Source organism: Dendrobates tinctorius, unplaced genomic scaffold (assembly GCF_039654945.1).
Source record: "Dendrobates tinctorius isolate UK_male_01 unplaced genomic scaffold, ASM3965494v1 ptg000031l, whole genome shotgun sequence".
In the NCBI taxonomy this organism is placed as follows: Eukaryota; Metazoa; Chordata; class Amphibia; order Anura; family Dendrobatidae; genus Dendrobates; species Dendrobates tinctorius.
The window spans coordinates 17,519,812-17,544,370 of record NW_027361699.1 but is presented as its reverse complement, the minus strand read 5'-3'; the positions used below and the strand labels follow the sequence as shown (position 1 = coordinate 17,544,370).

Sequence of the window (24,559 nt, the reverse complement as noted above, 5' to 3'; positions counted from 1 at the left end):
TTTCCTGAACCAGAGGAGCGAGGTCTGTGAGATACCTCCAGAGTGGTAGGTCGGACAACCGTGAGTGGCACTGACCTCGTCATCAAGAGACTGTACTGTCCTATGGAACTGAGTGTTTAACGGGCATTGCCATGGCCTGTGTGTGAACAGAGTCTGTGGGAGCAAAGCCCTGTTTATGGACAGTATTATTTTATGTTGCCGGCCCTAAAGGCTGACTAGTCTGTATTTGTGCTGCTGGGGATATGGAGCAATAAACCCAGGAGAACTTTTAAGGAAATTGAGTCTTCCTGTATGGTATAGCGCTGCCAAGTGGGCACTCCCCAATGCACTCTGTGAGCGCTGCCTTACAACCTATACATTGTATTTTATTTGTGACACTGGCACTTGTGCTGGCATTGCGCATGGCAATGCTGGTCACGTTAATGCCCAAAGTAAGCCGGGTCTGTTCTAAAGCCTTCTCAGGCACAGCAAACGCCTCCAGCTTTTTCTCCCCATTTGCCATGTAAGAGTTTTGGCAGCCACGGCAAACACAGTCCAGACAAGCTTTCCGATTGCAGTAGCAAGGACATTGCTGGCCTCGGCATGTAAGAACACTTGGATTTTGAGTAGCACGTCTGCATTTGCAGCCTTTTTTTTCTGGAGGCTTTTTATAAACAGTATTCGTTGGGCTCCCAGGAACCATATTATTGCTGGGGAGTTTGTCCTTCATCTTGTCCTTAGTTTTCAGCAATGGTGGCTTGGATATTGGATGTGTTTTCTTATGCATGTGCTCAGGATTTTTCTTCAAGGTTTTATTGGATAAAAGAATAGTCTTGCTGATTTTAGATGAGCTTCCCCCATTGGGGACTGTAACAATGGGCTGCAAGAAGTTTCTATTTTCCCGAGTTAGTAGAAAAGGAGTCTGGGCTGGCCCGAGGATAATGCTGGAGATTGGAAGTGGCAGAACTTTCTCGCTGTCGCTCTCCGAATGTGACCGCTTGCGGTTTGTTTTCAACATTTTTAGGGTCACTGCTGTACAGGAGACACGAAGAGGTGGCACTTGGCTGTCAGACAACAGAACAGTATGTGTAAGGGGTTGCGGACAAATATCCAAAAAAGTTCCATTTGACATGGAGGTGTCCAGAGTGTGATGCAGGTCACAGTCAGTGACGTCTGAACTGGAAACAGTTTCTAGACTCTGGAGAACTTCCTCTACACTAAGCAGCAGAGGGTCACTGCTTTTCAGGTCATCACTATAGCCACATATATCGAGTCCAGCTGCACATAGTTCACTAGTGGACACCGGGTCAAAGACTGTCTCCAAGCTCTCTGACAAATCCTCCATTTTAATATCAACAGCTGTGCAATAGAGATCAATGGTGCCGGGGCTTTCGGGCGACGAGATATTTATAGTTTCAGACGACAGCACGTTGCAGTTTGGCAAACCATTCGCAACTGTGCATTCACTATGGAAATCTGGTGTATGTTGGGGAATGGGGCAGAGGTTTGCCTCGGGTTCAGTAGCCAGTTCTGAATTAGAAGGTAAAGAGAAATGAGAAGGACAAAGCGGTGAGGGGGGCTCAGAAGTTTTTCCTTGTTCCTCCTCAGGTGTAGATTCTTCAGGAAGAAATGCCAAAATGTCACCCAAGCAATCAAGAGTATTTAATAGGTCCTATGCCAGCGGTGTGTGAGTGATGTACTCATAAAGCTTTTTGTAGCAGCTCACCAAGATGCCCAGTTGCGTGTTCTCCTTAAACTGGTCATAGTCCTTACACCAGCTGCAGGAGGGCTTCATCATCATCTTCTTGCCTTTGCACTGCTTGCAGACGTAATGTTGACAAGTTGAATTGATTGGAGATATGGGGTCTTCAAGCAAGTTTCCGCAGACACAGCAGGCCAGGGCCAGCCTGAAAAAGGGCAGCATCCTGCAGATCTTGGCAGCAGAGGCCAGGGGGTCCCCGGGGTCGTAGTTCAGCACCAGTCGGCTCGCTGAGATGAACAGAGAGGTGGCATTCACCGGGTTCATTGCAGCCTCCTCCCAGGTGCGGGCTCTACATGCAGAGAATCAGATGCGCGGCTCTCGGGCTCTCCTCTCCATGGATCGGTGGCCTGAGCACTGGCGGGCTCCCTGCACATGTCCCCGCTCCTCAACCCCAGGTCATGGCCTCTGGAGGGCGCTGTCTAGTGCAGCCTCGCCGGGGTCCTCATCATCACATCCTGTCCTCCTCCATCTGCAGCGCAGTGTAGGCCGCAGAGAGGCCCCGGGCTGCCAATCCTCGGCCTAGGCCTCCTACGCAGCTGCAGCACCTGACAGGAAACGGCTCCGGGCTGTATTTTATTTGCAGTCTGTTATAGTGCTTATTAAATCTCATAACGCAAAATATATTTTAACCTAAAGTACAGATAGGTAAAAATGTGGTTTTCCAGCACTCGTATCACATACATGTTGCCTCCCAAATCATCCTTTTGTATTGAACGTGTGTAATATTCTAGTCCATTTACAATGGGAAAGGCGCGTGGCAAGGGATGGGGAAGTGGACGTGATGGTGATGGTGCAGGTCGAGGACCTGGACAAGCTGAAATTGGGCCACCAAAAACACCCACATCTTCTAGCTGGACCTTAGTGTCCAAAGTCCTAGGGGACCACGGCAAGACAGCACTATTGAAGCCTGAGGCTGGTTTCACATTTGCGTTTTTTTTCGCGGTATTTTAGCGCTAAATAGCGCATGCGTTTTTTTTCCTATACTTTGCATGGGATGCGCTTATGTGCGCATACACATGCGTTTGTACGCGTTTTACAGCGCATGCGTTTTTTTGCGGTATGCGCTCGGGCGCACAAAATGCAACCTGTTGCATTTTTTGAGCGTCCGACTTGCCTCAAAAAAACGCATGCGCGCGCAATGCGTTTTTTTACAGCAAGACACCCATTATAAGTCTATGGTGAGCATATGTGCGCATTGGCATGCTTATGTATGCGTTTTTTTGCACATGCATTTTTTTTTTTACCATTAGTTTAGACAATGGAATTTAGGGGTTTGGGTTAGAGTTAGGGTTAGTTAAGGGGGTTTAGGGTTAGGGTTAGGATCAGGGTATGGTTTGGTTAAGGGTTAGGGTCAGGGTTAGGGTATGGTTTGGTTAAGGGTTAGGGTCAGGGTTAGGGTCAGGGTTAGGGTCAGGGTTAGGGTCAGGGTTAGGTTTAGGGTCAGGGTTAGGGTTAGTTAGGGTTTAGGGTTTGGGTTAGGGTTAAGTATGGTTTGGTTAAGGGTTAGGGTCAGGGTTAGGGTTAGGGTCAGGGTTAGGGATAGTAAAGTCATGGTTTGGGTTAGTGTGAGGGGCCACCTAATGTTGGAAAAAAACGCAAACGCGGTAAAAACGCACTAAAAACGCATACAAACGCATAAAAACGCTGCGTTTTTTTCATGCATGCTCATAAAAATGCTTGAAAAAAACGCAGCAGTTGTATGCTTTTGTATGCGTTTTTTCAATGCTTTTTTTTGCGGGAAAAACGCGCTGCAAAAAAAAGCAAGTGTGAAACTAGCCTGAGCAGTGTGAAAAGGTTGTTAGTTGAATAGCGGATAATACTTCCAGTTACTTATCCACCACCAGCAGCAACCTGTCTTTAACACGGTCAAGTCACAGTTGCCATGAATCGGGACCGCATATTCCTTGTTAAGGGCTGGCGGAACACACCAAATAATAAGATGGTGTTTAGGTGCGTTCGCAGCCCGGGGTCCACCGTGCAGAGGTGTTAACTGCTGCTCGGTAATGGCGGACGCGATATTGCGGTGAAATAATGGCACACACGGGGTTAACCTCACCCAAGGTGTACCGAGGCGAACTCTTAAGACTTAGAGCCGCACTACCGCAAATAATAGATGCCGTAGCCTGTTTTCGCTCACAGAGCTCGGCAGAGTAAGCGCTAGCGTAACGTCACAGAACTCAGCCCTTAGACAGCAGGACTGAAGTCCCTCTAGACCGCTAGCACCCGGCACCGCGACTGCGATACCAACAGGGATCAAATAAATGGCGTGTGCAAGTGTGCAGACGGCCGGTATGCACTGTGGCCTACAGGCTAGCCACTAGCAGGCTCTGACTCAGTCTCTAAACCCTAACAACAGATGTATCAAAGGGTAGGGGTTTCATAATGAATCAGACACCAGATACATGCATCCATCATCATACACACCAAACTATTTGAGTCTATCTTAGCGCATGGCCGAGCGGCCATGCGAACCTTTTATAGCCGCAGGCGTCCGTGATCCTCCTTGCTTCTCGGATGGGCCAATCCGAACACGAGCAGGACCTGAGCACATGACCTTTGATCTCCAATGGGAGATCACTCCACAGGCATGCTCAGTGGCCCGACATGAGGACTTAGTCCCTGGAGGCTCTTGCTGCTGAGCAGCATGCGTTGCCAAAGCTGAACCAGGGGTGGCAGCAGCAAGCAAACCCATGGAGCTGGTCTAGACAGAGCGCCGGGACCGATGAGTTTGCTGAGCAAGCTCCTCTGCGGCTGGGGAGGAATGGGAGACCGTCGGAGGCAAGGCTCGGGATTCCCGCTGTGCAGCGCCGGAAATCCGACGCCTAACATTACCCCCCTCCCAGGGCCCCCTCCTCTCTGAGCCTCGCTCCGCTCAAACTCTGCAATGAGAAGAGGAGCGTGGATATTCTCCACCGGCTCCCAGGTCCGGGCCTCTGGACCATGACCCTTCCAATCCACCAAGTAAAACTTTTTGCCCCGCATCACCTTGCATCCCACGATGGCATTGACCTCAAACTCATCAGACGACAGATCTGATGTTCTGGCAGCTGGCTCAGAAAACCGGGACATGTGAACTGGCTTGAGGAGAGACACATGAAACGTGTCTGAGATAGCCAAGTGTGGTGGAAGGGCTAGACGGTAGACCACAGGATTAATCTGCTCGAGGACCTTGAAAGGACCAATGTAGCGTGGTGCGAACTTAGCGGATTCCACCCGCAGCCTGATGTTACGGGCAGAGAGCCACACTAAGTCGCCAGGGGCAAAGGTCAGAGCAGGGCGCCGGCGGGTATCAGCGGAGGACCTCATTCTCTCCTTGGAGACCCGGATAGCATCCTGCGTGTGGTCCCAAATGTCACGTGCTTCCACCGCCCAGTCTGCCACCCTAGAGTCAGTGGATGACACGGGCATGGGCACGGGGATGCACGGATGCTGACCGTAATTTAAGAGAAATGGGGTCTGACCGGTGGAATCGGCTACCGCGTTGTTCAAGGCGAACTCCGCCCACGGCAGTAATGATGCCCAATCATCCTGCCTAGCCAAGACAAAATGTCGCAGATATGTCACCAGGGTCTGGTTGGCTCTCTCCACCAACCCATTCGTCTCGGGATGATAGGCCGAAGAGAGATTTAGCTCAATGCTGAGCAGAGAACAGATCTCTCTCCAGAACCGAGAAGCAAACTGGGGACCCCGGTCGCTGACAATCTTATCCGGCATGCCGTGTAGGCAGAAAGCATGTTTAATGAACAATGCTGCTAGGCCTCGTGCCGACGGTAGCCGAGAGAGTGGTACTAGGTGCACCATCTTGGAGAAATGATCGGTGATCACCCAGATGACGGTGCTGCCACTGGACTTGGGCAGACCCACCACAAAGTCCATACCAACCATCTCCCAGGGCCTGTCCGCAACTGGCAGAGGATAGAGTAACCCAGCGGGCCGCTGCCGAGAGGGCTGATTCTGGGCGCAAGAGACGCACGCCTGAATATAGTCCTTGACGTCACGGGCCATATGCGGCCACCAGTACGTCCTCGCCAGTAGTTCAGTGGTCTGTTTGATCCCGAAATGACCTCCCACTCTGGACGAATGAGCCCACGAGAGGACCTCCGGTCGCAGATGGACAGAAAAGTCTTGCCCGGAGGTACAGACTCAAGAGCAACCGGAGCCACGGTCCTCAGGCTCTCCCATGGGACTATCAGTCGAGGCTCCTCCTCCTCCTCTGATGACACCACAGAGCGAGAAAGAGCATCGGCTCGGACGTTCTTCTCCCCGGAGAGAAAATGTAGTGTGAAATGGAACCGGGAGAAGAACAAGGACCATCTGGCCTGACGAGAATTCAGCCGCTGAGCCGTCTCCAAATAGACCAAATTTTTGTGATCGGTGAACACCTGGAAAGGATGGCGAGCCCCCTCCAGGAGATGTCTCCATTCTGGGAAGGCCAGCTTCATTGCTAGCAACTCCCTGTCCCCGATGGAATCATTCCTCTTCGCCGGTGTGAAGGTCTTGGAGAAGAAGCATGGGTGCTTCCGACCTTGCGAGTCCTTCTGGAAAAGGACGGCCCCAGCACCGACGGAGGAGGCATCCACTTCTAGAATGAATGGCTTATCTACATCAGGGCGATGTAGAATGGGAGCGCTAGCAAAATGGGACTTAATGGAGGCGAAAGCCTTGGAGACAGTCTCCGACCACAGTTTGGGGTTCGCACCCTTCTTGGTGAGGGCTACCACGGGTGCAACCAAAGTTGAGAAATGGGGAATGAATTGGCGATAGTAATTTATGAACCCCATAAAGTGCTGCACCGCTTTGAGAGAATGGGGTTCCTGCCAATCCATCACCGCCTGTAGCTTGGCAGGATCCATGGCCAAACCCTGGGCTGAGATGATGTAACCCAGGAAAGGCAAGGACTCCTGCTCAAACACACATTTCTCCAATTTGGCATAGAGGGAGTTGGCCCGCAGGAGATCGAAAACTTTGCGAACATCTCTCCGGTGGGAGTCAATATCTGGAGAAAAAATAAGAATATCATCCAGATAGACTACTACCGAGGTGGCAAGCATATCCCGGAAGATATCGTTCACAAAATCTTAGAAGATGGCTGGGGCGTTACATAGCCCGAAGGGCATCACCAGATATTCATAGTGCCCATCTCTGGTGTTAAATGCCGTCTTCCATTCGTCCCCATCACGGATGCGAATCAGGTTATAGGCTCCCCGCAGATCAAGCTTAGTAAACACTCTCGCTCCCCGTAGCCTATCAAATAGTTCCGATATCAGGGGCAGAGGATACTTGTTCTTAACGGTTATGGCGTTAAGTCCCCTGTAATCGATGCACGGACGTAATTCCCCATTCTTTTTTTGGACAAAGAAGAATCCCGCTCCCGCCGGGGACACCGACTTCCTAATGAATCCCCTTGCCAGATTCTCCCTGATATACTGCGACATGGCCTCTGTCTCTGGGAGAGATAGGGGGTATACTCGACCCCGAGGAGGCTCAGCGCCGGGCAAGAGGTCAATAGGACAGTCGTAAGGGCGGTGCGGCGGAAGGATCTCCGCCGCCTTCTTGGAGAAAACGTCTGCATACTGCCGATATGGCCTGGGAAGCGAGGAGAGATCTGCAGGAACCTCAGAAGTAGCGACCTGGATGCAGTCCCTCAGACACCTACCATCGCAGGACTTACTCCAAGCGAGGATTTTCCCCGAGGACCAGTCTATGTGGGGAGAGTGGGCCCGTAACCAGGGAACCCCTAGGAGGACCTGGTCGATACCTTCTGGCATCACAAGGAGAGACAGCATCTCCTGATGAGACGGAGACAGTGAGAGTCTCAGTGGAGCTGTCTGGTGGGTGATTTGGGACGGGAGTGTCGCCCCATTCACCACCCTAATGGTGACTGGCTGAGGTAGCAAGACCAGAGGGACTGCGTGTTGTTGAGCGAAGGCAGATGACATAAAGTTGCCCTCCGCCCCAGAGTCCACGCAAACCTCCACCATCAGAGTGGAAGACTCAAACTCTAACGCCCCTTTAAACAGGAGCTTGGAGGAGAAATTAGCTGTGTCTAGTAGGCCCCCTCCGATAACCACTAGACGGGGGCGTTTCCCGGCCGCTGTGGGCACTGGCTAGCGTGGTGCCCAGTCTGCCGACAACGGAAGCAGACTGGGGGTACCCGCATGGACCGGGCCCTGGACCCTGTGCGGGACACCTCCATGGCCTCTGGAGGCTCAGGCGGTGGGCCGAGGGGTTCCAGCGGTCTGGCAAAATTTGGAGCCAACTTATAGCATTGGCGGGACCTGGAGCGCTCCAACCCTCGCTCAGTGAAGCGAACGTCAATCCGGGTGGAGACTGTAATGAGCTCCTCTAGGGTGGTGGGCACCTCCCTGGTGGCCAGGGCGTCCTTGACATGATCAGCCAGGCCTCTCCAGAATATGGGTATGAGCACCTTATCTGGCCACTCCAGCTCAGAGGCCAGAGTTCTGAAGAGGATGGCATACTGGCTGACCAAAGACGAACCCTGGGTTAGCGCCAGCAACTGGAGTGCCCTATCATGTGTGACCGGAGGTCCCAGGAACACCTGTTTCAGAGCGACCAAGAAGTGGGTGGCACTCTGTACCAGGGGATCCCCACGCTCCCACAGTGGAGTGGCCCATTCCAAGGCCATGCCCGACAGGAGGGAGATGATAAATCCCACCTTGGCCCGCTCAGAGGGAAATCGTGTAGCCAGCAGCTCTAGGTGAATGGAGCTCTGACTCACGAAATCCCTACACGAAGCACTATCCCCTGAGAACTTCTCGGGCAGCGGGAGGCGGGACAAGGTTGGGGCGGGACTGGCCGTGGAGACACGAGCGACAGCCTCTGTAGCTGCCTGAACGGCGACCGAGGTAACATCCGCAGCTGAGGTGGAACGCTCTAGCGCTGCCAACCTACCCTCCAGCTGCTGGATGTACCTATGCAGTCGTTGTTCATCCGCCATTATTGGCCAGACCCTGGCGCTAAGATAATGTTAAGGGCTGGCGGAACACACCAAATAATAAGATGGTGTTTAGGTGCGTTCGCAGCCCGGGGTCCACCGTGCAGAGGTGTTAACTGCTGCTCGGTAATGGCGGACGCGATATGGCGGTGAAATAATGGCACACACGGGGTTAACCTCACCCAAGGTGTACCGAGGCGAACTCTTATGACTTAGAGCCGCACTACCGCAAATAATAGATGCCGTAGCCTGTTTTCGCTCACAGAGCTCGGCAGAGTAAGCGCTAGCGTAACGTCACAGAACTCAGCCCTTAGACAGCAGGACTGAAGTCCCTCTATACCGCTAGCGCCCGGCACCGCGACTGCGATACCAACAGGGATCAAATAAATGGCGTGTGCAAGTGTGCAGACGGCCGGTATGCACTGTGGCCTACAGGCTAGCCACTAGCAGGCACTGACTCAGTCTCTAAACCCTAACAACAGACGTATCAAAGGGTAGGGGTTTCATAATGAGTCAGACACCAGATACATGCATCCATCATCATACACACCAAACTATTTGAGTCTATCTTAGCGCATGGCCGAGCGGCCATGCGAACCTTTTATAGCCGCAGGCGTCCGTGATCCTCCTTGCTTCTCGGATGGGCCAATCCGAACACAAGCAGGACCTGAGCACATGACCTTTGATCTCCAATGGGAGATCACTCCACAGGCATGCTCAGTGGCCCGACATGAGGACTTAGTCCCTGGAGGCTCTTGCTGCTGAGCAGCATGCGTTGCCAAAGCTGAACCAGGGGTGGCAGCAGCAAGCAAACCCACGGAGCTGGTCTGGACAGAGTGCCGGGACCGATGAGTTTGCTGAGCAAGCTCCTCTGTGGCTGGGGAGGAATGGGAGACCGTCGGAGGCAAGGCTCGGGATTCGCGCTGTGCAGCGCCGGAAATCCGGCGCCTAACATTCCTTACCCTGATCCTCCTTCCTCCCACCATGCTGAGTGCCCTGAGACAACTGATCCTCCACTTGGACACTCCAAACAGTTGTTTAGTTTTCCATTTGGAGATTCGTGCCTCTTGCCCGGTCAACCTTGAAGCAGGGCAAGATGATATTTCATGTAGCGATGCACAAATCTTTGAGCAGTCATCGTCACAAGAGGTGGATGATGATGAAACACAATTGCTAGAAAGTCAGGAGGAGGGCCAGGGTGGGGAACTGGAAGATGAGGTGGTGGATGATGTAGTTACAGACTCAACCTGGCTGGATGACATGCACAGCGAGGACAGCAACACACAGGGGGAGGTAGGCATCGCACCACGTCAGGCAGGAAGAAGCAGTGTGGTGGCTGCAGACAGAAGGTGTGCAACCGTTTCCCGTAACACCAACCTGATGGAAGTTGTCAGTCCAACTGTTAGGTCTTCCCAAGTCTGGTTATTTTTTAAAGACTCTGCCGAAAACCCCAAACAGGCCATTTGTAACACCTGTCATGCCAGCATCAGCAGGAGTAGCAAAACTACCAGCCTTACGACCACCAGCATGATCAGGCACATGGCCTCAAATGACGACTTTGTGGGCCAAACCCCATGCTGCAGGAACAGTGTCTGCGGGTGACACCACTGCTTCTTCCACTGTTGTGCGTGCAAGCCAATCCCCTGTTTACGGTGCATGCGAACATGCTTCCTGCTCTGCACCTGCCATTGCCCACAGTCAAATACCAGCATCATCAAGCATGTCCACGTCCTTGTTCCAGCTCAGCCTTCAGTTGTCCATACCCCAGTCATTGGAATGTAAGCATAAATATGCAGCCAACGCCCCACAAGCCACCATACTCAATTCTCATATTTCTTGTCTGTTTGCTGTCAAAATGTTGCCTTTTAGGCTCATGGAGATGGAAGCTTTCCGCAACTGTCCCAAGGTACTTGGTCCCCAGCTGCCACTATTTCTCTCTCTGTGCAGTCCTGGCATTACACAAGCATGTGTCCCACAACATTACCCGTGCCCTCAACAATGCAGTTACTGGGAAAGTACACCTAACCACAGACACGTGGACAAGTGCTTGTGGCCAGGGACGTTACATCTTGCTGACGGCACACTGGGTATGGAACATGTCCTCCCGATTCCAAGGATGGCGGGCCCTATGTCAATCAGAGTTGCTTCCACTGTGTACAGCTCCTGCACCTCATCCTCCTCTTCAGCCTCCATGTCCGAAAGGAACACATCAGTCACAAGCTGGAAGCACTGCAGCACTGCCAAAGCAAAGCGACAATAGGCTGTGCTGAAGCTAATTTGCTTAGGTGACAAACCGCACAATGCTGAAGAGTTGTTGACAGCTCTGAAAGAGCAGGCAGATGTGTGGCTGACACCTCTGAATCTACAGCCAGGCATGGTTGTGTGTGACAATGGCAGGAACCTGGTGGTGGCTTTGAGGCGAGGTGAACTGACACATGTACCATGCTTGGCCTATGTGCTGAACCTCGTTCAACGTTTTCTAAAAAGCTATCCGGAGCTGCCAGATCTGATGGTTAATTTACGCTGCCTGTGTGCACATTTTAGAAAGTCAGCTACAGCATCAGCAGCTCTTACCGTGCTTCAGCAGCGATTGCAGAATCTGGCTCACCAACTGGTGTGTGATGTCCCCACATATTAGAACTCTACACTCCATATGTTGGAAAGGATTTGTGAGCAGAAGTGGGCAGTTGTTGAATACCAGCATCAATAAGGCCTTCGCGTTTCAGGATTGACACCACACATAACACCTCAGGAGTGGACATGGATGTCAGACATATGCAGCATCCTCCAAAACTTTGAGGAGTCCACCAAAATGGTGAGCAGTGATGACGCCATAATTAGAGTCATTATCCCGCTCATCTGCATTCTGAAAAGCATTCTGCTCACAATGAAAGGGGATACATTGCAGTCGGCGCATGAGGACATGGATCAAGGAACCATACAGGATGATTACACACAGCCCCGCCTCATGTCATCCCAATGTGAATTGGTTCACAATGAGGCAGAGGAGGAGGAAGAACAGGAGCTACTTTATTCCGCTATAGATGGGACTACTACCACCGCAACTGTCATACTGTCTGTTCAGCATGGATGGCCTGAGGACAGAGACGAAGAAGAAGAAAAGGATGAGGAGGACACCTTGGTCAGTCATCCTGTTGATGAGGACTCGGAAGGCTTGCCTGTTACCAGTCTGGCACACATGGCTGCCTTTAAGTTGCGCTGCCTTTCCTGTGACACTCGTATTGTCAAAACATTGGGAAACAGTCAATACTGGCTAGTGACACTTTTAAACCCACGCTACAAGGATAACTTTCAATCTCTTTTTCCAGACGCAGACAGATGTATCAAAATGTAGACACAGAGAAACACAGAGTGACTGAATCCAAAATGAATTTTAGTAAAGTATAACAAGCTTTATTAGAACAAATGTATACAATAAATATTCATAGCAAAATTGCATATAACTAGCTGACACCAAAACCCAAGGGGGAGAGCGAATGGGGAGGATGACACATAACCCACTGCACCAGCAAACTGAACCATGTTCTATGGAGAGCCCAAATAATATGTAAATAAAGCACCGCTGCCTATAATCATCAAAGTCACAACCATAATAGGTCTGGGAAGACAGTGAGCCCACAAGGCTGACTCAACATAATGATAAGGAATGGCGGTAAGACAGTCCCATAACCAGCATAATCACGCCATAATGGCAAGAAATAAAGCAAAGGGAGAGCTTACCAGAGGTGCCCAGGTACCCCAGAAGGTGGAGAGATCCCCGATGCGCATTTCGCGCTACCAAGGAGCGCTTTCTCAAGAAGATGCAGCATAGTCGGGCGAAGGACCTTTTGTATCCATAGTAGCGGTCACATGTCTAATCATGTGATGTAAGTAAGCCAATCAGAATGGCCATATCGACGCATGCGCCGCACCACTACCAGGTCCTCCAGCATGCAGACAGGCGCCCAGCACTGAGGCGCACACGCGGAGGCAAAAGCCACAGCACCGTGCCGCAGGCTATAAGGGCGTCGACCACATGGGGAGGACGAATGGGGGGCACACACCGCATGCGCACAGCCAATGACTGAACGTGCCAATATGAACAAAAGTTGTGATACATGTAAAGATACAATTACATATGTAAGAGTTTAAAAGATAAACGCCAGTCAAGTACAATTACCGCCCTATTTTCCAACACAGGACAGCTGAATAGACCAAAAGATAATTACATATGTACAAAAAAATGTGAAATACAAATCTCCCACTCTCTCCATATTAATAACGAGACATGAATCATAAAACACCTCTTATAGGTAGAGGTAGGGGAAGGAAACAAGGGAATTATTTCAAATCACAGAAATGAATCCATCACAGGAGATCTTCATAGAAATCTGTTTCTATTGCAGCTATATGGCTGGAACAAAGGGAGAGACAATAGTGGTTCCATTCGTCCAAAAACAGCCAAAAATAAGGAAAACAAAAAAAAAGGGAAAAACGACATATAAAGTTAAAAACATATAATAAAACCCACACACACGGGGAAGTTTATGCAGTGGTGGTAATGACAAAGAAAAATAATAAATAAATGAATAAATAAATAACTACAGGAAGGAGGCAAAGCTCAGAGACTCGAGACCTTTCGGGGTAACTATGTCTAGGGTGACAATCTATTTTGTCTCTCTTTGGGCCAAAATTTTCTTGTAGTTTCCTGATCTGATTCCTAAATGAACACAATCGATTCCTCTCACCATGAACATTTGTGGGTCACAATTGTGCACCAACCGAAAATGGCGAGGAATCGTCTTCAAGGTCGAAAAATCGGCCACTGTCTTGGCCGCCAGAATGTCACGCACATGCTCACGGACTCGTACCCGTAGTTACCTTGAGGTCAAACCAATGTATATCATGGGACACCCGCATACAGCATAGTAAACGACATTGGTGCTTCCACATGATATACGCTGGGTGATCCGGAATTCTCTTGATCCATCAGAATTGTGGAACGTAGAGCATCGCAAGACATTCCGGCAGGCAAGACAGTGGCCGCATGGGACAGAGCCGGCTACAGGGCCCCTAGTACCTAATGGATTAATTGGTACAGGGACATAGTGGCTCCTAACAAGGAGATCTTTTAGATTTTTAGACCTCCTTGAGGTCATCAGAGGATAATCTCCAATGGCTTGATTTAATGATGGTTCGGAGCTTAGCACGGCCCAATGTTTGGTGAGGAGCTCTCTCATATGGTCCCACTCATGGTTATAAGTCGAAATAAATCGAATAGGGTCAAAGTTACCAGGGGCTCCCCCAGTCACACCAACCTCTCTGCCAGGATCCACCCGAGGATACAGTAAATCCCTGCGTGCCATTCTTCTTGCCCTGTCATAGACCCTCCCTATACACCTGTTGCTGTACCTGCGATCCTGAAAACTTGTCCTCAGGTCGCGGGCCTGATTTTCAAATTCATCATACGTGGAGCAGATCCGCCTCATCCTTTGGAACTGCCCGACCGGGATAGCCCTAATGGTGGAATGATTGTGCGCAGATTTGGCGCGTAGTAAAGAATTCACTGATGTCGGTTTTCTATATACATCAGTCTGAATACGACGATCATGGTCTACCTCCAAGGAAACATCCAAAAAGTCGATGGACCTGACGTCGTATTTAAAAGTAAGCCTGATGTTAATGTTGTTCATATTAAGCCACGCCATGAAATCCCCGAGCTGCTGCACTGTCTCATCCCAAAAGAATAGTACATCATCAATATAACGGTGCCAGCCCAGCACATGGGAGGCGGCCGGGGCGCATCCATCGCCAAAACTGAGCAGGACAGGCAACACAGACACAAGTCCACTCCAGCAGAGGCAGGGGAACACTGGCAAAGTTCTGGGATAGTTTTCTAAGACCCTCCCATCGCCCATGCACTGTGGCACGGGGTAATCTCACAAGGAATGCAATCTTTTCTAAGATGCTGAGGGAGTATCTTGCTTACCGTACCAACATCCTCTGTGATTCCTATGTGCCTTTTAATTATTGGGTATCCAAGCTGGACATGTGGCATGAGCTGGCTCTCTATGTCTTGGAGGTCCTGGCCTGCCCTGCCGCTAGTGTTTTGTCCGAGCAGGTTTTTAGTGCTGCTGGTGGCATTATCATAGATAAGCGCATTCACCTTTCTAAGGAAAATGCAGACAGGCTGACTCTTATAAACATGGATTGGGCATGACTTCGCAACACCATCAAATGATAACAGCGAAGCATAAACTCTAATGTAGTATTTTTTTGTGAGGTGTATTCACATGCACCTCTTCACAACCAAACATGGATATACGCTTCGTGTTTTTTGCTATTTGGTGTCCTCCTCCTCCTTCTCCTCATTACCGTCCACCACCACTTGAATACCAGGGTGAACGTACTCAATCATGCTCCGGCCACTCTATGTTTTTGTAAGGGTGTTGTGATGGCCGTCAGTAAAATTTAAAAAATATTTACACACTCAAGGGGAAATGTTTGCCAGCCCATACACTAAGTGTATGGGCATTGCAAGTGTAGGAGAACCGCTCCTAGAAATTGGGCCTATTTTTTAATCAAGTCTTCCTCCGAGTCTCAACATCCACCGCCACTAGATCAAAAGGGTTTACATGTTCCGTGCAGCTACAGCCAGTTTTGAATTTGTAACAAGGGAGGAAGGTTAGGCTGTGCGTTAAATACTTGTTCTGCCAAAGGTTGAGGTGTACCCCACAGCGGAAATGTTTGCCCCCATACAGTAAGTGTATGGGCATTCCAAGTGTAGGAGACCCGCTCCTAGAAATTAGGCCTATTTTTTAATCAGGCCTTTCGCCACGTCTCATCATCCGCCGCCACTAGATCACCAGCATTAACGTGTTCCATGCTGCTACAGCCAGGGTCGAATTCCGAACAAGGTTGGGTTGTTTTGCTGAGCGTAAAACACTTGTTGTGGAAAAGGTTGAGGTGTACTCCACTGGGGAAAATGTTTCTCAGCCAACACACTTAGTGTATGGGCATGACAAGTCCAGGAGACACGCTCCTTTTTAATCTGACATTTTTTGTTAATAGGCCCTCCTACATGTTTCTTCCAAGGGGAGATTGGGGTTATTGGGGTGCATATGACTTGGTAGCAGGGCAGGCCTTGCAGTCAATGCATAGTAAAACAGAATGGAGTACAAAATGAATAATGTGAAATGGATTTTCCTGTGCCCATCCAGTATGTGGTTTCAATGGCATATTATGGTGCAGATAACTTGGCAGCAGGGCAGGCCTTGCAGTCAATGCATAAGAAAGCAGTTTGGGATTATGAAATGAATAATGTGAGGTGGATTTTCCGGTGGACATCCAGTGCGTGGCTTGAAAAGCTTATTGGGGTGCATGTAACTTTGGGGCAGGCCAGGCCTTGCATTCAATGCAACATTTTTTCAGGAAGCCCTCCTGTACCTCTCGTGAAAGGGGTATTTTGGTGTGTTGTAATTCTTGGCAGCCCATCCTCTCACTGCATAGGCAAAAACAGTTTAGGAGACCCACTGATTAATAATGGCCCTTTAGGAAGAATTATGCCACCTGATGCCCCTGTAAAAATAGGCTCTGTGACTTTAAGTGTCCCTCCTAAATGAAACAAGATGTGTCTGCTTATGTGTGACACACCACATGGCCAGCTAGGGTTGTTAAATGTTACAATGACATTTCCCATTGAATGCATTTGTATTGGTTGAAAGCAATGTTAAAGTTGAAAAACGCTTCAAAAACACTGCATCTGGATATAGCCCAAGTGGGGGAGGAACATTTTGGTCTGGGGTTAATTATTTTGCCATATATGCAAGTCATTAACCTGGAAAGGATGTACCTTTACATATTTCCCAGCAAAATCCATTTTGGTATGTTTTTTGGTGCACCGGTAAAAATGGCATGAAACTCTGAAAAATTGTTTAAATCTGTGAACTTGGAGTTAGGAATGCTTCCAGGGGCAATCCCCATGATGTCCATGTGTCGTTTGAGCAGTGTTTCCAACACTTTCAGTCTTTTTAGACATTTAAAGGACCCCCGGGGGGGATCGCGGCAAAAATGCTCGGGTCTCCCATAGACTTACATTGGGCTCGTTGTTCTGTCCGAGTACCCGAGTATTCCAATTTGTTCGACCTGTGCAATGAGCACCCGAGCATTTTTGTGCTCACCCATCACTATTGGAGAACTTTGAGGAATTTTCTCTTTATTATCAACAGGTCTTTTTAATGCAAGTAATATAAAGTATACTTTGTGCAGACTCTTTGGGACTGATAAAACTTTACTATTAATAATGGCAGGTGTATTATAAAGACATTCTGAATCACTGAATGTCACAGTACTGTTGAATTGCTTTATCCATACCAGCATGTCTATTTTACTTTTCATTTTTCTCACCTATTAGCGTCCGCTGTATGACATAATGTGCTTATTTTATTATTGTTTTTTAATTATTTGTGATTCAATAAAAATAACTTTTTATCATGGATCTCTTCTCCACTCGATCCTTATTTTGGGCTAGAGCTTTTGCTGTTGGTTCAAGATTTTGGAAGTGCCACTTAAAATATTAGCAGATATCAGTGCTTAACAAGTGTTTTAGTAGGTAGGAAACATTATGGAAAATATAGCATATCACTTATCTCAGTCACAGCCAGATGATATATTGATGTAGCCTTTGATACAAATGGGATTTTGTTTTGTTTTTTACATTTTAAAAATTTTACTAAGGCCGTGTTTGGGTAAGGGTATGTGTCCAAGCTGCGCACTAGCTGTGCTCTGGATGGAAAACCCTGCTCCGCCCAAAGCGCCGCCCACTGTTGTATGCGCAGTGATACCTCATGTGTTCATTGACTGGGTTATTTATCTTGCGGAGACGGAGCGTCTTCGCAAGATAAATAGACATGCTGCGGTCTGGAAAGACGCGCCGCATGTCCGGATACGCAGGGCCGCCAGATGCAGCCATGCACTCATAGAGGAGACGGGATTTCATAAATTCCCCTCCACTATGTTGTAACATCTGGACGCTGCGGATTGGACACTGTGGATGTACACAGCATCCAATCCGCAGCAAATCCAGATGTAATCCGGACAGTGGAAACATACCCTTAAAGTGCTTGAAATGGTTTGTATAGTATCGGAATTTTGAACACACCTTTTCATGACAATTTGAGGCCTTGCAGTATTGCAATTACTAGCTAATAGATTTAATGATAGTCTTATTATTTGGAAAAATTTGTCCAACCCAGAAAATTCAGATGTCAAAAGATTTGATCATCTCTAATCCCAAGTACATCAGTAACTATGTAGTAGACAATCCCTTGTTTTGCAATTTTCAGCTAGGGCTACAATGTAATATCTGCATCTTTCAAATATGATTTCTGCGCCTACTTGCCAATATCTGTATTAAACTAAAGCAAAATTATTAATGAAATGAAATTCCAAAATTGCCAAAAGCTTAGCATCTACTTTAGCCTACATTTTATAAAGTGTATTCCAGTCATAAAATCATGCTGCCATTGTTAACATATCATATCCATTTTACAGTACATTAGTTCTGAGCTTTACCATCACTTCTGTTCATAAAAAGTCTTGTTAATTTAAAATGAATAAATGAGGTATTTTTCACTCATTCCATATTAGCCTTTCAAAGATTTTCAGCCCTTTCAGAAGGAAAAGCCAGACTGAATACAATAACTTCTAATTTAAATATGACAAAAATACTGTTGAAAATGAGGTAGGAAAAATATGGTTAACTAAAGCCAGTCAGGTTTTCAATAATACAAGAAATCTCCAAATCATAATTTTTAATCTAATTATGGTGCAAAAAAAATTTCACCTTATATATAAATTGCATTACAGCAGCGATTCATATACATACACGGCTCAAAAAATAAAGAGAACACTTAAACAACAGAATATAACCCCAAGTAAATCAAACTTCTGTGAAATCAAACTGTCCACTTAGGAAGCAACACTGGCCTGTAGGTAACAATTTTTTTTTAAGCAAATTGGTGTCTTATCTAAGACACTACATCATAATTTAACAGTAGGCCAGAAAATGCAGAATTTTCAACGCACTGAGATGTGATCTATGTGACGGCCAAACCCCTGTTTAAAATTGCTGGATTTTTAGGCTGTAATATAGAAAGGATCTGGCTGTATTCTGTAGTGCCAGCAAGCAATTGGAGAAAAAAAACAGTGTGCTTTGAATTGCTTTTAAAAAAAATAATGAGGATTAAGATCCAAAAGAAATTATTCCTGGCCCCTGATACCTGGGACTATGTATATAAATATCTGTGACAGGCAGCAGCAGACAGTACTGGAATGAACCCTCTTGCTATATGCAATGAAGTGTGCCACATACACTGCTTGCCTGCCTAGCACTGATAACTATATACCCACATACACTGCCTGCCTAGCACTGATATCTATATACCCACATACACTGTCTGCCTGCCTAGCATTGGTATCTATATACACCTTGATTAGTCCTCAGATGGACTGTTGGTTGAGATGTATTTTTGTGCTACAGATGATATACCCACACTAACTAATACAATTGCAAATCTCTCCCTATCTCTGCAGCAACACTCCCTACACTGCTTGAGTCCGGAGCTGACTGTGATGAGCAGGGTGGCGTCCAGTCTACTATAGACCTGATGACGCTGTGTGGCCAGCCAATCACTGTAATGCGGCATTAAAGTGGGTGGCAGACAATCCCTGTATGTTGAATGGCGCTCTAAGGAGTGCCAAACATGCAGGTTGGGGATCCAAACTCCTGCCGAGCAACTGTCATGGTCTGCTGAGTTTCTGGGATTAGGTGGTTTTAGGGTTAACCTGGAGGAGATGTGAGGGAATGGGGTCAGTAGTACATGTAATCGGACAAGAAGAAGAGAGGAACATGGAGACTTCTTCTGTGATGGGATCAAATGTGGAGAGTGAGCCAGGGGAAATGCAGGGAAGGATGGGAGTCACTGCACTTGGTGGCTGGGAGCGGATTTCCTGATGGATATTATCTATTTTCTCTATAAAGTAGGAAGCAAGGTCATCAGCACAAATGTCTGTGATAAGGGCTTGTGCTTTCGGCCTGAGGAGGGAGTGAAAGGTGTCAAAACGTTTCTTGAGGTTGTTGGATAGTGAGGAGATCAGGATGGTGTAGAAGGTCTATTTGGCGAGGTTGAGGGCAGAGTTATAGGTTCTTAACATAAATTTGAGGTGGACTTTTGGTGTGCGAGTTTTCCTTCATTAGCGTTCAGCACTCCTAGAGCATTGCTGGAGAAATAGAGTTTTTGATGTGAGCCAGGGCTGTTTTACTCTGTGCTTGGAGGTTCTGAGGGTGAGGGGCGCTACCATATATCTTAGTTTGCTCAGTGTGCTGTTGTGTAAAGTGATGAGTGAGCATGATCATCACTACTCTGTGCTCGCCCGAGCATTGCAGTGCTTGTGATGCTCGGAGCTCACCGAGTATTTCTGGGGTTGCTGTCAGGAACACCACACTGCACTTGCTCACTGAGCCAGTGCGCATGTCCTGAGTAAAATAAACTGTGCCCAAAGATACCTGTGGAGCGGGGCAGCAGCGGTGAAGATGCGTGCTTCAGGCAAACAGGACCTGAAGCACGTGACTGCTGGGGGAATGGCCTAAGCTCCGGAGAGCTAGGAGCTGAAGGAAAACTCCTAGAAGGGTAACTATGGGACAAAGTTAGCAAGGGACATAGACAGGGACATAAACCAGATCAGGCCGGGGACAAAGCACGAGATAGCATGACAGTACCAAAGGATTAGACAAAACGGATAGTCAGGACATAGCCAAGGGGTCATGCACAGAAAGGGCAGTGCAGTACAAGAGAAGCAGGCAGAGGGTAGTCAGGACGTAGCCATGGGGTCATACACAGAGAGGGCAGCACAATACAAAAGGGGCAGGCAAAACTCGTAACAGGGACACAGCCAAATCAGAACCAGACAGACATAACGTAGCACTGGCACAACAGGGTCAAACACACTCGGCCAAGGATCAGAGTATAAACGACAGGGAATGACCCCACAATGAAGCTGTAAGAAGCCTCCCATAATCCCAGAGTGAGGCCATCCAGTCTCTCTCTCCAGTCATCAAAACTCACCTAACTACAGTCTTTAATCTCTCCCTCTCCTTGGGCATTTTCCCATCCTCCTTCAAACACTCTATCATTAATCCATTATTAATGAAACCCGCCCTCGACCCATCCTGCACAAACAACTACAGACCAGTCTCCAAACTCCCCTTCATCTCTAAACTCTTGAAGCGCCTGGTCTACTCAAGCCTTGCCCGTTACCACTCCGCTCATTCCCTCCTAGACCCTTCACAGTCTGGCTTCCGCCCCCTACATTCGACAGAACTGCAGTCATCAAAGTGACCAATGATCTTCTGACAGCAAAATGTAAAGGTGACTACTCTCTCCTGATTCTTCTCGACCTTTCCGCAGCTTTTGACACTGGTAACCACTGTCTCCTACTCTCTAGGCTCCAGTCACTAGGCATTAAAGACACTGCCCTCTCCTGGTTCTCTTCCTATCTTTCTGACCTCTCCTTCAGTGTTTTGCTCACTGGCTCCATTTCATCTCCTCTTCCTCTCACTGTTGGGGTACCTCAGAGCTCAGTCCTTGGCCCCTTTCTCTTCTCTCTGTACACAGCCCCAATGGGACAGACCTTCGGCAGACGTGGCTTTCAGTAACATCTTCATGCTGACGACACACAACTATACACGTCATCCCCTGACCTTACCCCCTCTGTACTACAGAACGCCGGTGTCTGTCCGCAATCTCCAACATCATATCCACTCTCTATCTGAAACTCAACCTCTCCAAAACTGAACTTCTTCTGCTCCCGCCGTCCACTAGACTCCCTAAATCTCACATTGCCCTCTCCGTTGGTGGCACCATAATAGCACGCTGGCAGCAGGCTCACTGTCTGGGTGTAACATTTGACACCAATCTCTCCTTCACCTCCCTTATAAAATCTCTTGCCAGCTCTTGCTGCTTACAGCTAATGAACATCTCTAGAATCTGCCCTTTTCTCACCATGGAAACAAAAAACCCTCGCTGTTGCTTTGATCCACTCTCGCCTGGACTACTGTAACTCTCTATTAATTGGCCTCTCCCTCACTCGACTTTCCCCTCTCCAGTCTATCCTTAATGCAGCAGCCTGGGTCGTCCATCTGGCTAATCGGTACTCAGACGTGTACGCTCTTCACCAGTCAATACACTGGCTGCCCATTCACTACAGGATCAAATTCAAAGTACTTGTTCTCTCCCACAAAGCTCTCCACAGTGCGGCATCCCCTTATAGCTCCTCCCTCTCTTCTGTCTAGCAGTCTAGCCGATCGCTGCACTCTGCAAACGACTTTCCACTAACCTCTCCACTAATCTGTACCTCCCACTCTTGACTCCAAGACTTCTTCCGCGCTGGACCAATCCTCTGAAATGCTCTACCCCAAGAAATTAGAACCATCCACAACTTGCACAGTTGTAGGCACTCCCTCAAAACACATTTGTTCAAAGCGGCCTATCACGTTCCCTAATCAAAATCATTTTATGTGTAAGTGTGTGTGTGTAGCCCATTCACTATCTCTATCTATCCCCCACTCCCTCAAGATGGCTGGACCATCATTGTAAATACACACCTGTACACTATATCTCCCACCTCATTGTAGATTGTAAGCTCTCATGAGCAGGGTCATCTTATTTTGCTTTAATTATTGTATTGTTAACATTGTTACTTATAACTGTTGTATTTGAAACTGCTAAACTGTAAAGCGCTGTGGAATATGTTGGCACTATATAAATAAAGATTATTATTATTTTATATGGGAACATTGAATGTATTAACTGCATTTCTGGATCTTGATTATGCTATATATTTCTATATTTTGCTATAAATTTGAGGTTTTTATCACACATTTTGATCAAAGTGTGTGAGCCCATCTAGCAACATCAAGTTGTCCCCTTCAGTTCTGCTGTCAGCTGAATGATGATTTAGCCAAAAGCTATCGCAGCCAACTCTCCCATTCACAGAAGCACTTGCTAAGATCATCCCCTGACCTTACCCCCCTCCAGAAGCACTTGCTAAGATCAATGCTCCAGTGTTCTCTGATAGAAATTATCTCTAACAGAGAACACAGATAAGAGACATACTGGATTGATATTTCCCCCAGCAATTAATTGTCACGGGTTCCCATACACATTAGACTGACAAATCCATCAATATTGGTGCGTTCAGACAATATTAGTCTAATGTGTGTGGGGGGCTTTACCTCTAATAGCACTACACCTACAAATTTAATGGACTGGAGGATTCAAGCTTAAAATAAAAAAAAACCTTAGACATAGTTGAGGAGTGCTCAGCCATTGAGGAGACAGTCACCTCCCTAAATGTACCATGTAACAAATGAAATTGGTCAACGTGTTCACTTAAAAATGAAGTAAATGTGCAGGTGGAAGTGATAGTATTACCACTGGGCACAGGAAAACAATACTGCTTTCCCCTTAATACTCAGGACTAATCAGGGTCTCAGAAATCTGTCAATTACGTTGCACTACTTTATTATATTTATTCTGATTTTTCCCTCTTCTTAAATTATTTCATTTAGATTCTTTTTCATAAATTCCCAATACTAGTTACAGATAACAGTTAAATTAAAATAGACATGAAACTTAATTTTGTACAATCTACCAATGTTTCCATTGACTTACACATATTTCTAAACTGAGGTGTTACTATGCCAAACGTGAGACTACAGTGCATAAAGCCATTTGTGATGAAATGACAAAGTAACAGTTTGATATATGGGAGTCATTGATGCACAACATGTCATTTTCCAAATTTTAAAACTATCTGTGACCTAAAATGTGCCCTCTCATCATTATGCATGAATTAAACAATGCCCTTGGAAATTTGTTCTTACCGAGTTATTAACAGCATTCTGTTACAGTGTCTTTGTCAGACACGCAGCAACATGTTATCAAGTTTAAAAGTAAAGATGTGTTGAAGGTTACACAAACACCATAGTGCGGTAGCCATAATTTAATATAAAGGACTCTTTCCACAATATTCCCCTTACAGTAAGCAAGCTGAGTTTACACTTACATTTTCACAGTGTAGGATTTTTGCTCTAAAACTGATATAAACTGATTGAAGAGTCAGGAAGGACATATTGACAATAGTTCTACTATGTTATGAACCATGGCCTCTCCATTTTTTGCCGTGAAAACAGTGTACTCCACATGGCTATTGTTTCTGTCAAGAGCAATGGAATCCAGATAGAAATCTGGAATGCATGAAAATCAGGATTCATTTGGATTGGTTTGAAAAGGGATTTATTTTGCATATCTGAAAATGTATATTTCTACATAAATCCAGTTCTAAAAGATAAAAAATAAAACCTCTGTAAGCCAACAAATGGCTACTGAATCTACCTTAACCCCTTCCTGACCAATGCAGTATATGTACATCATGCCTACCTCCTGCGCACAGGGGGCTGTGCACGGGCAATCGCCGCTAGGTGTCAGCTGATTCTGACAGCTGTCACCTGGCTCTCAGTGTCCAGAAGCAGTGCAAGCACTGCTCCCAGCACTTTAACCTCCTAAATGCTGTGATTGGTGCGATTGCAGCATTTAGAGAGCAGGCAGAGGGAAGAAAGCCCCATCAGTAGAAAAATAAAAAAAGATTTAGCTCTCAGAATAAAGCGATGCAAAAAAAATAATTTTTTTCTGTAAAATAGTTTTTATTGTGTAATAGCACCAAAACATAAAAAAAAATATAAATGGAGTATCGCTGTAATTGTACTGACCCAAAGAATAAAGCTGCCTTATCAATTTTACCAC

The 24,559-nt window shown here is 47.3% G+C and overlaps 1 pseudogene; it reads right to left on the bottom strand.

Annotated features, from left to right (window-relative positions):
* Positions 1-268: 268 nt before the first annotated feature.
* LOC141086310 (E3 ubiquitin-protein ligase MSL2-like) lies at positions 269-2,204 on the bottom strand (annotated as a pseudogene).
* Positions 2,205-24,559: the final 22,355 nt, after the last annotated feature.